At 43.1% G+C, this 18021-nt stretch overlaps 1 protein-coding gene across 1 annotated transcript in view; it reads right to left on the bottom strand.

The window, feature by feature from the left end:
- The window catches only part of LOC114631303 (transcription factor SPT20 homolog), a 44733-nt gene that overhangs the window by 5201 nt on the left and 21511 nt on the right, over window positions 1-18021 (bottom strand). The gene's annotated exons all lie outside the window — the stretch shown is intronic.

Genomic DNA, 18021 nt, shown 5'->3' on the forward strand with positions numbered 1-18021 from the left:
GAGAGAGAGAGAGAGAGAGAGAGAGAGAGAGAGAGAGAGAGAGAGAGCGCCCAGTGGCTGAGCTATTGCCCTGCACACGCAGAACCCTGAGTTCATTCCTTAGTACAAGAAGAAAAAAATGAAGAGCCAAAAGGAAACACAATTGAAACATTGAAACATTTCACCCATTTAGAGAGTACAATTCAATGTTTTATTTGTTTGTGTGTATTTTCTCAATGGTCAAGTTTAGAACATTTAAATCATCTTGTAAAGAAACCTTTCCAAGGCAGGCTAGTGCACATCTTTAATCTCATCACTTGGGAGGCAGAGGCAGATAGATCTTTCTCACTGGTCTTCAGAGCAAATTTCAGGGCAGCCAGGGCTCCACAGAGAAACCCCATCTTGAAAAAACCAACCAACCAACCAACCAACCAACCAACCAACCAACCAACCAACCAACCAAAAAAACCCAGTATTATTATGCATGCACATGGAATGACGTGTGTGTGTTTATGTGCATTGTATGCACATGTGCATGTGCCTTTACCTGCTGAGTCATCTCACCAGCCCTGTCAGTTGGTTTTAAATTTAAATCACAAAGTATGCTTCCCTAAACTAAGCCCAGTTACCATTGTTGGCTCTTGGAGGTAATTATTTCATAATAAAAATATGTGTAGTGTATATTTATATATATTTATTCTTATAAAGGATCTCAGCATGTGATTCAGGCTGGAGCTCACCACGTAGTTTAATCTGCCCTTAAACTTGCATTCCTCCTTCCCCAGGCTCTCATGCAACATTAGCTGCAGTGTATAGTTTTTAAATGTATTCATGTGTGTCCAAGTGTGTCATCCTGGGGAACAATACCTTTTTGAAGACAGTACCTCACTGGCCTGTGGAGCTCAGCAGTTAGACTGGCTGGCCAGTGAGACTCGTGGATTGTTCTGTCTCTGCCTCTTCAGCACTGAGGTTACAAGTGTGATCCTATGCCCGGAAGATTTTTTATTTATTTATTTATTTATTTATTTATTTACTTTATGTATATGTATACACTGTAGCTGTCTTCAGACACACCAGAAGAGGGCATCAGATCCCATTACAGATGGTTATGAGCCACCATGTGGTTGCTAGGAATTGAACTCAGGACCTCTGGAAGAGCAGTCAGTGTTCTTAACCACCGAGCCATCTCTCCAGTCCAGTTTTTCTATGGACTGACCTGTCTCTCAGTTACTTGCAGTAGAGTTTTAAAAGGGCAATCCTATAAGCTAAGTTACCTGTAATCTCTAGAAAATCAAGTGATTAATATCCTCTTAAGGGAGTATGTTTCACAGACAATTTCAAAACAAATGTGTGAGAGACTGCAAACATGCCTGGATGGGCTCCAACTTCTGGGCTTGTCTGTCCCTCATCCATCTTGCCAAATGTCTGTGGCATCCTTCCTGTACCCCCAGTGTTCCAGATTCAACCTTGACTCACTCGTGAGCTGTTGTCCAGGTTCACAGAAGCAGTATTCCAGCCACTGCCCCCCCCACCCCGATGCTGTTTGACCAGTGGCCTCCCTTCGGTGCCCTTCACCTAGGGTCTCAGGACTCATTCAGTGTGCAGATGGCACTCCCGGTAAGCTAGTAAGAATCACCTGCAGTGAATGCCAGGAGAGTATGACTAATTCTAGGAAGAGTAAAGAAAGGCACTGGAGCTCCGGTCAGCAAATGGAAGCCCCAGCTCCTCTCCTTGGACCCTGGGAGCGAAGACAAGAAAACAAAGTCACTGCAGAGAACTAAGTGCTTGTGACTGAAGCAGTTCCCCAGTAGTCAGCATTAATCAGGGTAAACGTTAGAGTGGAATAATGTGGAATTCAATAGAAATGTATATTACATCCACTGGGAGCCAGATGACTTCATCACAGCTGATGTTCTTACAATGGATACAAAAGGAATTAATGGTTCACCAGGTCGGTCCCTTCCCCCCCCTTCCCCCAACACCTTTTCTTCAGCTTTAACAAACTGGTCTGGAGCCAACTGCGACATCAGTTTAGTAATGACTTTAAGCACCATTTCTGCTGCTATCATGGCAATTTAAATTGTCACTTTCTATTAAAAGGTCTACCTCAGAATGGTTTTAAGTGAAAGCGCTCCACACTGACAGTGCAATTAAACAAGAAAAAAATTCCTTTCTTGGGATGTCATTGCAAACACATTTTAAATAAGGGTTCAGCAGCGCCTTGCTAATTTAAACTATAGTATTGCTTTCTATTAAAGAACAGAAACTGAGTCGAGATTTCTCCCCATTTTCCTACTATGTGACACTTTGAATTGGCACCATGTCCCAGTCAAAGTCCTGATGCGCTTATGGGGTACCTGAATCTCAAATGTATCTCTCCTGAGGCAGGCATTAAACAGAAATGGTTTTCCCCGTGTGAAGGGGGCAGGTGTCACGTTGTCCGGGCATTTGCTTTTAAAATTGCCCTTTTCTGATCCAGCACACCCTCTCCTGCATGCTTCCCCTGACTACTCAGGGTGAGAAGTTTGAGTTGCAAGGTGGACTGCTTCACTAAGGTGATAACTCCCAGATTTTTTTTTAAAGGACAATTAGAAAGTGTAGTGTGGAAAATAATTCTGAGCAGAGGTGTGTTAGTCTTTCTGTCTTCTCCCTCTCTCTCCTAAGTTTCGATCTTCAGGCGGTTTGTCCATTTCCCCAACCTCTTCTTCAATTGAGCCAAGGAAAGACACTTCAGACACTTTAGTCTTTGAATGCATTTTAACACATAAATGGAAACAGAGTCCAAATGTTGAATGAGCCAGTACAAAATAACACGTTTTGCCCACCTCATTTGTCTTCTGGACTCCTGTAGCCCCAATAGTCCATAATTCCTAGGCATTTGGCTTAGATAGATTCCAGCTATCAGAGAGAATAACACAATTACATTCTTAGGTGTTGGTGCCTTAAATTAGAAGCTGAGGAATATTTGAACAGCAGGAATGGCGGGCATTTTATTTTAATGGTCTTGAAGTGTTTCCAGTCTTTCTGACAGAACTTTATGTCATGAGCAATAGCCCTGCTCTCAAGCACATTAGACCAGAAGTAAACGAGGCATAACACTTAAGTTGCTTCTGTTACGTTCTCAATTGGTATCGTTATTGCTCTGAAGGACACCGAGATAGCATCTTGAGAAAAGTGTCCCGATGATGGGTATCGAGACGCAATTTTTTATGTCTACACAATTACATTTCTCACTCTGCCATATTCCACACTTGACTGCCAGGAAAAAAAAAAAAAGATGATCGATGTAAACCCAGTCCTCACAAGAGTAATACATAAGCTGCTGGAATCGAAACTCATTTTATTTTACAAATTAGGCAAACTTTCTTGCAGTTCCATTCTCATTTTCTTCTTTTCTGTTAACATAACAGGCATTTGTATTTAACCCGAGGGCAGGTGGAAACAGAAAAAAAAAATGGCCTGTTGATTTGGGGACTGATGGGGGTCAGGAAAGAGTCACCTCAAAAAGAAGTATTACCTCTAGAAAAGTAGAGGTGGAGGGAGAAGAGAGGCCACAGAAACTTTCTTTGCAATGAAGAACATGGAAAATGGAGAAATCAATAAAAAATGTGGAGCAGGACATATGAAAAAGTACGTACAAGGGAGTAAGGACAGCTTTTGTCTTTACTTTTGTTAGTTGGCTTCAAAGGACAGGAATCTCCTCTGTTGGGAAGTTGGGAGGGGAGGTGCTGCTGGGCTGGGAACTTCAGTAGAGTCCTTGTTTGACCTTGTTTAACTTCCGGGTGGCAATCAGCACCTCTCTCCTTTGCTTGTGGCTGCAGCCCTCCAACTGTGGCTTCTGTGTATATACAGCCTCCTGTGTGTGTGTGTGTGTGTGTGTGCGCGCGCGCGCGCGCGCACGCACACAAGTGCATGTATGCCCCCTCTCCTCTTTTTTATTCGTTTCCGGTGCTGGGGACTTTTTGCTTGTTAGGCAAGCACTCTCTCTGCTAGTGAACCGCATTCCCAGCCCCAGGCAAAGGCTTTTCCTTCCCTTCCCTTCCTTCTCCTTCCTCCTCCCCCTTCTCTTCCCTTCCGAATTCTTTTCTTCCTTCCTCTGTCCCCTCTGACCCAAGCCACCACATTTAGAGTATGTTTACGTGACATGGGCTGTTCCTCTGAAGGCTTGCTAGGTAGGAGCCATTTCTTAACTACTTGCCTATGCGTCACGACATGTAGACACAATAGCAATGTTACTCTGGAACCCAGAGCTTCTTGGCTGATCCTTTAGATGCGCTCTAAAGTTCTTTTCTCCAAGGATTGAGGAAACTGAATAGCAAGATGGCAAAATGAAAATTGACTTTTTAAGGCAAGATGCATGTTTGGAGAAATTTTTTGAAAATAATTTCTTTGGAAATAATTTAGAAAAGGTTTCATTTTTATGTTTTGCCATTGAATCTGTTTCCTTTTGTTAAGTTTAGAATCTTAATAGAGTCGATCAGAATCTATTACATTTGTTGAATTTATCAAAGAAAGTGCTATTATGTATTAGACTATTTAGAAGACCAACTTTAGGCTAGGGTGGTGGTGTATGCCTATAATCCCAGCATTAAGGAGGACGAGACAGGAGGGTGCTTAGCTTGAAGCCATTCTGTGCTATACGGTGAGATAGTCTCAACACAACACAAAACAAAATGAATGAACAGAAAGCCAGACAGATGGCTTCTGTTTTGGAGTGTCCCAAATCCAAGTAATTTTTTCCATTAAAAAAATTGTGGTTGAATTTATTGCTCAGTCATTAAATATTCACCTTCTTTAAATAGATCCACATTGCTGTGTGCCACTACCATCATCCATCTCCTGGACACTTCATCTTGTGAAAATGCCACTCTGCACTTTAACTAACTGCCCTGGAAGATACATCTCTCATTTCCTTTTTTAAAGGTTATACTTGTTTATTCGTGTGTACACATGCATGCAGGTGCCACGGGGCATGTGTGAAGGTCAGAGTACAGCTTGGGGGAGTCAGATCTCTTCTTCTACTTTGTGGGACCTAGGGATTGAAGTCGTGTCGTCGTGCACAGCAGCCAGCACCTTGTCCTGCTGAGCCATCTCAGGCTCTGTTCTACTTTCTATGTTGGTGAGTCTGACTTCTCTAGAGCCCTCATATAAGGAATGCTAACATCCCAATTTTATAATAAAAAAATAATCAAACTGTATAGAGCCCATTAAGAGGCAGAAACCAAAGTTTGAAACATCAGGCTACAAAGCCAGAGTTTGAAAATGCATATTATTTTACATGTATGGGTGTTTTGCCTGCATGTGTGTTTGTGCATTGGTGTGTGTATATCTGGTGCTGTTAGAGGCCCGAAGAGGGCATGGAGTCACAGCAGTTGTGAGCTGCCGTGTAGGTACTGGGAATTGAACTCAGGTCTTCTGGAAGAGCAGCCAATGGTGTTAACCACTGAGCCATCTCTCCAGTCCCTAAAGTCAGAATGTTAACCACAATACATATTTTTTCCTATCTACTTTTTTTCTGAACATGCTCATTGTTGTAACTTACATGACATCATTCCACAAAAACTTAAAACCTCACACCCAAAATTCAACCACTTTTTAAAATTCAAAATATATGGATGGCTCTTTTTCTACAGAGTCAAACATCCGTGGGCAGATAACATTTCATGAAGTTGAGCATAAGGACAGGGAAACAGGCTACTCTCAACTAAACATTGTAATCATCTGAGTTTTCTGTGTCAACAACAGAGTGAGATTGATCAGGTAACAAAAGAACCTCCTTGTGGCTGAGTCATTTGGCTTGAAAAGACAGCAACTTCAGGACTAATAAATAGATGCTTCTTCCTCCTCCTCCTCTTCCTCCTCCTTCTTCTTCTGATACAGGGTCTCAGTTTGTAGCTTGGCTGCCCTGGAATTCATTATGTAGAGCAGGCTGGACTTGAACTCACAAAGATCCTCCCTTTTCCGCGTCCTAGGAGTTTTAGGACCCAAGGCATGTACCACCATATCCAGAAATATGTGGTTATTCTTAATGCAATTCTTTTAGAAATAATGCATCGTGCTTTGATGCTTAATATATATTTATTCTTTCCTTGAACAGATTCAAATACTTTTCCTTTTCTCCTTTTTCTCTCCTTTAGGACCAGTTTAATACTTTACATTTTCTAGGAATTCATGAATCCTAAGACATCCAGGAGGACACAAGAATCAGAATCTATTAGAACATGCGCGCAGCAGAGATGTAACAGTTCAGAATTATCACACATGCAGCTGTACTTGTGTGTGTGTGTTTGTATGTGCGTGTGTGCACGCTTGTGTTGGGGGGATGACGAGAGGGTACAGAAAACTGATCTATAGAGAAGGAAACAGCTGAGATGAACAGAGGACAGGGTATCTAAGTCTCTACTATACGGTAAGGAATTCTTGTTTGGGCTAACTTAGCTCAAGTTAATTTCTGGTTCTTGTACTTATGACTGGATTAGAAAATCAGCATACATTCTGAGAGTGATGTGGGGATAAATATGTCAGCAGCAGCTCATAGACACAGTGGATGTGTAAGGGAAAACTAGTCAACCCTGGTCACTCAGAGAGAAGCTGCCTCCAAACTGAATTGCTCCAATGTATTCCCCTGCTCCATTCCCAGTTCTTCATTTAGTGATACAAATATTTGTTGTCAGCTGGAGAGCTAGCTCAGCTGACCTCTCTCTTAGACAGTATTCCATTGCTGTGAAGAAACACCACAACCAAGGCTACTCTTATAAAGGAAAGCATTTAATTGGGGGCTTGCTTGGAGAGGCTTGGTCTATCATAATCATAATCATCATCATCATCATCATCATCATCATCATCATCATCATCATGTCGAGAAGCATGGTGGCAGGCTGGAGAAATAGCTGAGAGCTTTATATCCTGCTCATCGGGCAGGGAGTTTGTGGTGGGGGGAGGACAGAGACACAGAGAGACAGAAAGACAAACAGAGACTGGGCCTGGCAACACACGTGCTCCAAGAAGGCCATGCCTACTTCAACAATGTCATGCCTCCTAATCCTTCATGGACAGCTTCTCAATTGGGGTCTAAGCATTCAAATATATGAGCTTGTGGGTGTCAATCTTATTCAAATCACCACAGCTTACAATGAAACATCAGATATTTCATGTTTTACTATAGAGTGTCAGGTATGCTCTTATGGCTATGAGTACAATTGTAAATAAGGTGAAATTCTTTTCTCCATGGAATTTCAAATCCTGTGGAGGGAGACAGAATAAAATAAATGAAGGCTCTGGCCATGTAAGGTACCAGAGAGAGGGTATTTCAGGCTGAGAGAGCAGCCCTGAGTGGGGCAGCTTGCTCAAGACAGGGACAGCCAGCCAGTCCCTGGGAGAGGCAGAAAGAGAGGCATGGGCAATGCATGGTTTTGATACAAACCACAACAGCCAGGGAGGCCTTTTTAGGCCATGGCTAATAGTTGGATTTTGTTAGATGGGAGATGAGAAGCTATTGAAAGGCGTTCAAGAGAAAAGTGGTCCATAATCCACTTCTTTACAGAGCCCTCCAGCACATCTGGAACCTCAACCTTGGGGGGGGGGCAGAGGTCATGAGAATTAAGTTTGAGGCTAGATTGGGTATTCAGGTAGAACCTGTTTTGAGCAAAACAAAAGGACACAAAAGAATTTTTAAAATTCCACTGGCTGCTGGGTGTGAAACGGGCTCAAAAGTAGCAAGGACGGAAGTGAGGTCAATGTAGGTGAGAGGCAATGGTCATATTAAGGTGGGAGGCAAGAAGAGCATAGAATAGGAAGAATGCCTTGGGTGTAGGGAGAAGCTGGGGAATGCAAGCTATGCGGTTACAGATTAGATGAATGAACAGGGAAAAACAAGAGCCTAGCTGTGTGGTGTCAGGGAAGACGACAATCAAGGATGTAGCCATTATTAGCTTAGTATAGAGTATAGAGCTGGGGACCATTTTTTTTTTTTTTGAGAGTTTCCATTTCAGGCTCATATTTTCTGTAGGGCCGAGGTGAGACAGGCAGTACCATAATTTATTTAAACAGATGAAGATGTATTAGTTTAAGAAGTTACTGCTTTGGTGATCTAGTCTGATCACCAGACTTTTTTGCTAGTCTGATCTACCTTTGGTGGACTTTGGTCTCAAAGAGATGGTGTGGACTGAACACTAGGTTTACGTCTCCAGGGTGTGGGTGGGGAGATTTGGACTGTGGAAGGATGAGGAGGGGAGGGGAAGGGAGGAGAGGGAAGAGGGGGAGGGAAGAGAAGGAGACTCGCTGCACAGAAGTGACCATGAAGCTTGCCAAAGATGGTTTGTGATGGGCTAAGTCTCTCCAACAAGAAGGGACTGAAACTCTACTTAAAACGCAGTTACAAAAGTGGGCTGACTTACAGCAAGCAGGAACCCATGAGACTGTGCGTGCCCCACACATTACGTGTTGGTTTCAAGGCTTGTCTGTGGCTGTGATGTTCATGAGGCAGTGACTCTGATCCAGGCTGCACGTTGAAAACCCCTCCATAGGCTTCATTGGACAGCTGGAGCAAAACATGTGGCCTTGGATTCACGTTACTAGTGGGCTCCCTCCTCCAAAGCTCTCTTTAGATGACCCCCGTGGAGAGCTGTGGTGAGAAAACCCAGTGGTCAAAGAGCAATTTAAACACAGCTTGTGACATTTAATAATGGCTGGTTTGATTAGCTGTTAGCCTTGAAGCAATGATTCCACACTAAGCAATAGCTCGTGTCCAGAAAAGGACACTTTGTCTTGATTTTCTTGAGTGCTTTTTCATACCACAAGGTACTAAATGGGTCCATCACTCAATGCCAAGTTTTCATAAGAAAAGCTCCCTAAAGCAAAATTCACTGGCCAATTCATACCTAAATGGCCAATGACACTTAAATGTTAGACTTTTCAACAGATGAGGCCTACTGGAGCTGGGGCCACTACAGGACTTTGACAATTGTTCGTGCTTTTCTCTCCACTGTGTCAAATGGCACTCCCCCCAGGCTGGCTCATCTGGACTCCCCTCTGTGGCTTATGAAATTCCTCTTAGGTCAGAAACTTAACCGGAACCCTGCAACCCTGCGGCTGTTGAAGTATAAACTTTGTTGATGAAGGAAAAGGGCGGAAGTAAGTCATTAACTAGCACCTACACAGCTCCTGGCCTGTTCTTTTTCCTTTTCTTTGTTTTTTTTTTAAATCTCTCTTTTCTTTAAGAAAATGAAAAGCAGAAGATGCTGCCTGCCGTTCCAGGTCTCTGAAAGAAGACGCCAGATCCAAGGACGAGCATTCAACAGCTGTTTTGGAGCTGATTGTGGGAACAAACAAAAGGCACAGTTAGTTACACATCGCAGGCAGCTCTGCGGTTCGTACACAGTGTACAGCAGGCGAGCAGAGCCAGGGAGAGCTCGCCAAGAAAAGACAATAGGAAAGGCAGTGGCGGGGGTGAGGTGGGGAAATCAAATGAAATGTAAACTTGCGATTTAAAATTGCGATTCAAATGAAATGTAAACTTGAGAAGAGACTTGCTCCACTCTTGTAAGAAAGCCAAGGGAAGCAAGTGGCCCAGGAGCTGTTGCTGAAGTTCATTCACTTCCTACCCAGAGACCTTCAAATTTTAGACTATCATTAATGAAAGACAGGGAAAAATCATATTCTTTTGATGGGCTGGTATGAGTGTTCCTCCTAGAAGTTCCTAATTCTTCTCTTCTCCTGTCTTCTTTCTAATTCCTTTGCTTTGCCCTCTCCCCAGCGGTCCCTTCCCCCTCTCTTTCCTTCCATTCTTTCTTCCTTCATTTCTTTCCTCTCCTCCTTCTCTCCCCCTTTCCCTTCCTCTTCTTCCCTTCCTTTCTCCCTCCTCCCCTCTCTCTCCTTTAAGCCTGTTCAGAATAGAAGGTAAGATAGACGCTGTGTGTGTGTGTGTGTGTGTGTGTGTGTGTGGCGGTGGCGATGGTGGTAGCTAACTATGAACAGAACTGCTTAGCATGAGACAAAGAAAGGATTCATGCTTTTACACCATGGTGGAAGAGGAAAGGGAAAATTGAATGAGAAGAAAATGGAGGGATCAGGCCATGGGGAGAATGTAGGTACACTATGTAAATCCCAGAACTTCAGCAAAATCCTCCACAGTGCGTACTCACACTGCGAAGAGGGCTGGGGGACTCTTGCACAACCACTGGGAACTGGCCTGATTATTGGCAAGGGAAGAAATCAAGACCACATGGAAGATGACAAATTAGGATCATGAAGTAGACTTAGTAATTTGTAGAAATTGGAGAGAGGGCTGGGAATCCTCCCTGTGACAGCTGGGGTTTCCGCCAAGTTTACCTAACAACTCTCTGAAGACCGAAGATGCTTCATCTGGGATGTATTTGCAAGGATTTGTGAAACATTTTTGTTTTGTTTTGTTTTGTTTTGTTTTGTTTTGTTTGGGGGCTTTTCTTTCTGTTGTTGTTTTGTTTTTAAATTTAAATTATGTGGCTGTGAAGCCATGAGGTGTCCCGTGTCACCCCACCTCCACTGCTTTGGGATAGCATTTCACTATATGGCCTAGTCTAGCCTTCTGGCCCACTTCCTGCCCCAGCCTCCTCAGTGCTGGGAGTAGAGGTGTGCAGTGCTATATCCGTTCCTGCACTGCTTTTCACTGAGGGCTGTACACTGTAGTTTTGAGTTCGACCTGGAGTAATGATCAAGTTTCTATAATTCCATGAGTCCTTAATGCATACGTTCTAATTCTGGCCTACACCAAGACAATATGCTTCATCCTAGCAGCCACTAACAGTCCACCTACCCATTGACTCAGCAAGCCCACTGAGCACTCTCTTATGTTTAAGACAGTATCATTAGGACATACTATTCTAGGCACTTGGGGTAAATAATAGACAAAACAATCTTAATCCCAACGGTCTCAGTCTGAGGATGATGATAGTGGGTTGAATGGTGTCCTAGCCTTACTCCCAACCCAAACCCAAGACCTAGTTCCCGATACTGATGAAATGCTAGAGTGAGATTATTTTGGATTTAGGTTGGGCTTTCAATCCAATGATAATGTCTTTTTAAGAGATCGAAAAGGAGAAGACAGCAAAGCAATGGCCGTGTAAAGATGGAGGTAGAGAACTGTATTCAGGGACAAGCCAAGGAGTGTAAGGGCTGGCAGCTACCACCAGAAGCAAGGAAAGAGGCATGATGCTTGTTTTCCTCCAGAGCCTGCTTTGACAGGTCAGGACAGGAGATGAAGCAAAAAAAAAAAAAAAAAAAAAAAAAAAGAAGCAATTAGAGAAGGTTTTGTGTTGGAGTAAAAAAGAAATACATGAATTTTGACATTCAGACATGGTGGGCCTAGGGATATAGCTCATGTAGGAGTGCTTACTTAGCACAAGGGAGGCTGGAGTGTCAAGCCCTAGGCCTGAGAGAGTAAAATAAAAACTGTTGTATCAGAGGCAATCAGAGTGGTGCCATAAATTGTTTATATGGGTCCAGTCACGTCAAGATGTACTTCAAATAGAACATCGGTCTGGCTACCAAGGTCGGGAACAGCACCCTCTTCTGGAAATACAAAACTGTGCTAATTGAATTTGTTCTCGTTTGGTTGTTTTTTGTGGTTCTCTCACTGTGTACAGTGCAGGTTGGTCTCAAGCTCATGACCCTACTGCCTCAGTGTCCCAGGTACTGGGATAACAACCATGTACCACCACACATGTTTCACTAAACAGGTAAAAAAGGATTGATTTTTCTTCTAGAACTCCATTGGCAGAGGTGGGAAAAAAATGTCTGTGAGTTTGAGGCCATCCTGGTTTGCATGAATTCCAGTTCCTTCAGAGTTGCATATTGAGACCCCGTCTCAAAAAAAAAAAAAGGTTTATTCTACTTTTATTTATAAGAAGTGGAAACTTAAGGGCTCTTTGGAAAGTTGGTTGGATGGTGTTCTGCTAAAGCAAGCAAATGAAAGGACATGTGATGAAAGATTCTTTTCTAATGACACACATGTCTTGGTCTGCCTTGCATTGTGTAGTTGAACTACATTTGTTGGGACGCCATAGAAAGAAACACACCAAAAATCTTCTGAGTACTACAGTTTGTTGCTGATTCCAAGGACTCAGGCTGATGAGATACACATGCTGTGAGGCAAGACCTGTGCTGAGGCAAGGCACATGGAAGACACGTAATGTTTGGAGGGTGTGATGGTTTGTATATGCTTGGCCCAGAGAGTGCCACTATTAGAAGATGTGGCCTTGTTGGAGTAGGTGTGTCACTGTGAGTATGGGCTTTAAAATCCTCATCCTAGCTGCCTGGAAGCCAGTATTCTCCTAGCAGTCTTCAGATGAAGATGTAGAACTCTCAGCTCCTCCTGCACCATGCCTGCCTGAATGCTGCCATGTTCTCATCTTGATGATAATGGACTGAACCTCTGAACCTGTAAGCCAGCCCCAATTAAATGTTGTCCTTGTAAGAGTTGCCTTGGTCATGGTGTCTGTTCACAGCAGTAAAACCCTAAGACATATGTTATAAATAGGACTGGACAGAGTGACTGAGACAGAGGTTGACTTGCTGGTACAGCTAGCTGTGCAATGCTTGTGGGTCTCGAGTCTTTGCTGATCTTCGTTTCCCTGATGTGAGGCACAACTGAGAATTTCTCCTGGTGTCCCTCCTGGTCTGTCCTGCTGACTGGAGCTGAAGCTGAGGCCTGGCTGTCTCTGCTAGGTCATGTCACCGCTGTTGCTAACCCGACTCTACTGAACTGGACTGCCAGTGTATCCATGAGGTGTTTGTGAGTGGATCAAGCTGCTGCTGCCAGTTAGCCTGTGAACTAAACTGTTGATTTCCAGACAACACAGATGAGAATTACTCCAAAACAGCTTTCTAAGCAGATCCACTTCCCCTGTATTCTTTCTTTTCCACTACATGTGGTGGGTGGTGGGTTACAAAAAAGATTAAAGTATTTAAAAACCATCATTAAAAATACAATTTAACAAAATTAAAATTACATTTATATGTACATGGTATGTGCATCCATACGTGTGTGTGTGTGTGTATGTCTCCATCCATGCTAGCCACATGTGTGCAGGAGCCTGAGGAAGGCATACAAGGATGTCAGATCCTCTGGGACTTGAGTTTCAGGTAGGTATGATGTCGGTGTTGGTAACTAAACTCTGTCTTCTGGAAGACCAGCAAGTGCTCTTAACTGTTGAGCCTTCTCTCCAGCCTACCACAAAACAATTTGAAAACAATTCTACAAGACACACTTGACATACTTAGAACCACACATATGAATGTTTATAATTTGATGAGTTTGTTGTACACATGCAAACATCCATGATACTGTCATTACTATCAAGGTAATAGACATACTCAACACCTCTAAAAGTTTCCTTGTGCCCTTTGTTTTTGTCTGATTTGTTTTATGACAAAAAAATATGTACCACAGAACCTACTCTGTTAACAGATTTTTTTGAGCGTAGAATGCCATATTGCTAAGCAGAGGCATTAATTAGGTTGTACAGCAGCCCTTTAGAGTTTGTCTATTTACTGTAACTGAGGCCATCCTTTTGGCAGCAGCTCTCCATTTCCCTTGCTTCCAGATCCCTCCATGCACATTTATTGTGTCAGATCTACTCTGTGTGAACTGCCAAAGCAAATTATTAGAGAGCTGTGGCATTTACCTGTCTCTGCCTGGTACCTTGTTATTTCCATACAAGTTGGTGAATGGGGTATTGGAGAAATAGCTCTGTGGCTAAGAGTGATCGATGGCTGCTTTTCAAGAGGACCGGGGTTTGATTCCTAGCACTCACACAGTGGCTAACAATGCCTGTAACTTCAGTTGCAGGGGATATGACGCCCTTTGCTGGCCACTGCAGGCAGCACATGCACATGGTATACTGATATACACACAGGCAAAATACCTGTACATTTAAAACAAAAACAAATTTTAGATCAAGCTAGTGATTGGCTCTCCAGGGACTCTCTAGCATTTATCATCAAACTAAGTGGCTTGAAACGTTTCATTCTATCATATTTCTGCAGATCAGAAGCCCAAAGTCAAAGTGTCACAGGATTGGTTCTGACAGAAAATGGGTTCCATGCCTCTCCCTAGCTTCTGGTGATGTCTGACAATCCTTGGAACTCCTTAGCTTACAGCTGCATACTTGTCAGTTACTATTACATTGTTGGCTTTATGTTTCATTTTTTCTTGAGTCAGGGTCTCTCTTTCTAGACCAGGCTGGTCTTGAACTCGAAAAGATCTGCTTACCTCTACCTCCTGAGGGCTGCCATTAAAGATGTGTGCTACTGCCCAGAAGACACCCTACTCAGTGTCATGTGATGCAGTAGGGGCAGAAAACACCCAGAGGTCCGGGTGCCCCTAAGATGAGCAAGTAAGTGGGGGAGAGATGGGAGAGAAAGAGACGTGGAATGGTGTGTGTACTGTGGAGAGGCTGAACTGGAAACTGTGGGGTGGAGGGGAACAGCCTGATGTAAGTAGCCTGCTGCCACCTGAGGCCATGATGAGGTCCATGCCTAATGCTGCTACTGAAGATCATGTCGGGCTCTGTGTCAATGTTTGTGGCTCATGTTACCACCAAAGGTCATGGGGACATCCCTGGTCTAGGCTGCTGCCCTGTGTCATATTGATATTTGAGGGTCGTGCAAAGCTGGCTCCACTGTTCACCGGCTGCAGCACTCTGGGAGAGTGGATCCCCAAATTCGCCTAGGAACTAAGGCAGAGCTGGTCCTGGTAATATGGCCCTGGGGGTGTGAATGTGAAAGAGCTAGCTGGCTGACCAACTGAGCTACCACCCAGGCCCAGATCCAAGTATGAGTCACCTTGTCTACTTAAGTATAGTATTTTCAAGGGTTTATCTATGCCACAGCACAAGCCAGAACCACCTGTCCCCTTTGGCTTTTCAAGTTTTCTCTGTAACAGAGCTGACTGTCCTGGAATTCTGCAGATCAGGCTGATCTTGAAATCACAGAGATCTGTATTCTTCTGCCTCCTGAATGTGTGCCATTGTTTGGCTCTATCACTTAAAAAAAAAACCCATTTGTCAGTTGCTGCAAACTTGGGTTGCTTTGAGTTTTGAACTACTGAAAAGAATGCTGCTATAAACATTTATGACAAGATTTCGTGTGAACATGTTTTCAGTCTTCTTGTGTATACACCTGGGTATTGAATTGCAGGATCATATGATAATTCTGTGTTTAACTTCTTTTTCATTACTGGAGATTGAACCGAGATCTTTGCACATGCTAGGAGGACACTCTCCCCCTAAACTATCTTATTTTCCTTGTTTCAATTTGTGCCATTATCCACATCTGCAGCCCAGGAATGGGCCAGTTTGCCTACGTTCTCACAGGAAGAAAAAGTTTAAGAACTCCCTTTCTTCTTCCTTTGTCCTTAAGCATGTGCTTTAGTCCTATGTCTCAGGCCACAGGCCTGACAGTGTGGATTTCAAGAGAATGGGGCTACTGTCTTTACACTTTAGGAACCCTTAGTCAGGCAAGGAAGCAGTATATTTATCTTCTTACGTGTGTTACATCCTTACGTGTCACTTCCTGTAAAACACAAACTGCAGAACAGCTATGCTAATGTTTAAGTTTTTTTCCCCTTATAATGACATGCGATATCAAATTTAAAAAAATGTCCTAAAGGAGTCAGGCTTGGTGTCACATCCCTGTAATCTCAGTACTCAGAAGCAGGGGGTCTAGAGTTTGAGACCAGCCTTGGCTACATAGAGAGTGTGAGTGTGAGGTCAGTATGAGACCCTGTCTCAAAAAAAGTAGAAGGAAAAATTCCAAACTGATCAAATAAACAGGCAGACAGACAATCTCTCTCTCTCTCTCTCTCTCTCTCTCTCTCTCTCTCTCTCTCTCTCTCTCTCTCACACACACACACACACACACACACACACTCACACACACACAGAACATTCATAAAGAGAACGATTGGCTCATTTTTTAAAATTTAAAATATTTATTTATTTATGAATGAATGAATGAATGCTTTGTCTGAATATGTATGTGTACCATGTATTTGGTACCCACAGATGTCAGAAGAGGGCATCAGATCCTCTGGAACTGGAATTATGGGTTGCTGTGGGCCACTGTGTGGATACTAGGAATCAAACCCGGGACCTCTGCAAGAGCATCGAGTGCTGTACACTGAGCCATGTCTCCTGCACGAGTGAAGAAATTGTATGTCAATAGTTCTGAAGACTTGGGGGCAGGGGTACTTAGAATACTGGTTGGGTTCACAGTGATATTTTTTTCTTTTTTTAGGGCTTGGGTAAACATTTAAGTAACAAATTAAAGGCAACATGGGGAAGGGGGCAGGAGGGGTGAAGCAAGGAGAAGGACAGTATATGGATTCGGGGTGTAAAGGTAGCAGAGAAAACATTCCCTGTTAGTTGTGGGGAAAAGAATGTGCTTCCTCCCTCAGGATGTCCAGATGCCACTGTACACCTGCCTGGAAGGATGAAGTGGAGTCCAGATAAGAGCCTTTCCCAATGAGCTTCAAGTTACAGCAGACTAGGGAACTCTTTTTTTTTGTTTGTTTTGTTTTTTTTTTTTTTGGTTTTTTGAGACAGGGTTTCTCTGTGTAGTTCTGGCTGTTCTGGAACTCACTCTGTAGACCAGGCTAGCCTCGAACTCTCGAACTCAGAAATCCGCCTGTCTCTGCCTCCCAAGTGCTGGGATTAAAGGCGTGCGCCACCACCGCCCGGCCAGGGAACTCTTGATGGGCTGTGGATCTTAGCTTCTAATTCCACATATGGGTGTTTATTTGGAATTTTTATATGTGGATAGTTAAATGAGTGTGGGTGTGGACAGAGGTCAGGATATTACTTACACTGGGGCCTATAAGATGGGACAAAAGGGGTTTTAAGGGAGGTGACAGGTGATTAAAAAAAAAACCATGTGAAATGAAAATGGAAGGGGGGATACTGGAAGTAGAAGGGGACAACTGGGGACAAAAGGGTCATATGGGGGATATGAGAAGGCCATAAGGAAATTAAAAAACACAAAAGATTAAATATTATAAAGGCAACTTATTTTCTGGTTTTGAATGAGGGAACTCACGTTTTCATTTGGAAGTTTTTAGATTTACTTATTTCATTTTCTGCGCATGAGTATTTTGCTGGGATGTATGTATGTGCACCACAGCTGTGCCCGCTGCCTGTGGCAGACAGATTCCTCTGGCATTGAAATTACGGATGGCTATGAAGTACCAAATGGGTGCTAGGGATCAAGCCCAGGTCCTCTGCAAGAGCAAAAATGCTCAACTATCTCTCTACCTCCAACACATTTTCATATTTTACTGAGCTCAATGAATCACACCTGGTATGGGAGGGCATACTACAGACACGTTTACATAGAGAACATTATGGATACAGAAAGGGGAGGGGAACTGGGTCTTGGATCTAAATAGCACTTAATGCATTGCATTCTGTAGACCAGAACAGAGTGTATTTTATGAGGACAGGAGAGAGTGGCGACTTATAACTTTCCCATCTTCAAAGTTTCTTCTTGAGAGGGATAAAGTATGCAATTAGATGCAGGGAAAAATAGTTGACTTATGACTTTCTCTTAAAAGTGTTTAAATAAGATCTAATTTGGAGTTGATTGCTGTTTTATCTCTTCAAACCCTGGAAAATCTTAGCTGATCTCGTACACTGCTGACTTCATTAAAAGTGTTGTTTTGCTAAGGAGTCCATAAATTATGGTGGTTACATAGTCCTCTAAATTGCAGGGATGGAAGAGAGCAGGTTGACAGCTAAAGTCAGCCAGAGTCTGTCTGACTTGGTATCGTATCTTTTCTCTCCTGTAGATAAAACCTTCCTGTCATTATCTTCTTTTTGTTTCTTGATCCAGTGTCCATCCTGTGTGTTAAAAACAGGCTCAACTTTGGGAAAAGATGCTTATGCTTAGTCACTTGTCTAAGGTCTCCCAATTAGACGACCCAAGACTATAGTCTAGTTTCCTTTGTGCTTAAATTAAAATGAGTTGCGTTGCATTTAGAGATTCTAGCCATTTATTTTTGCAAATATCATT

The sequence above is a fragment of the Grammomys surdaster genome, unplaced genomic scaffold (assembly GCF_004785775.1).
Source record: "Grammomys surdaster isolate TR1022 unplaced genomic scaffold, NIH_TR_1.0 357, whole genome shotgun sequence".
NCBI classification, from domain to species: domain Eukaryota; kingdom Metazoa; phylum Chordata; class Mammalia; order Rodentia; family Muridae; genus Grammomys; species Grammomys surdaster.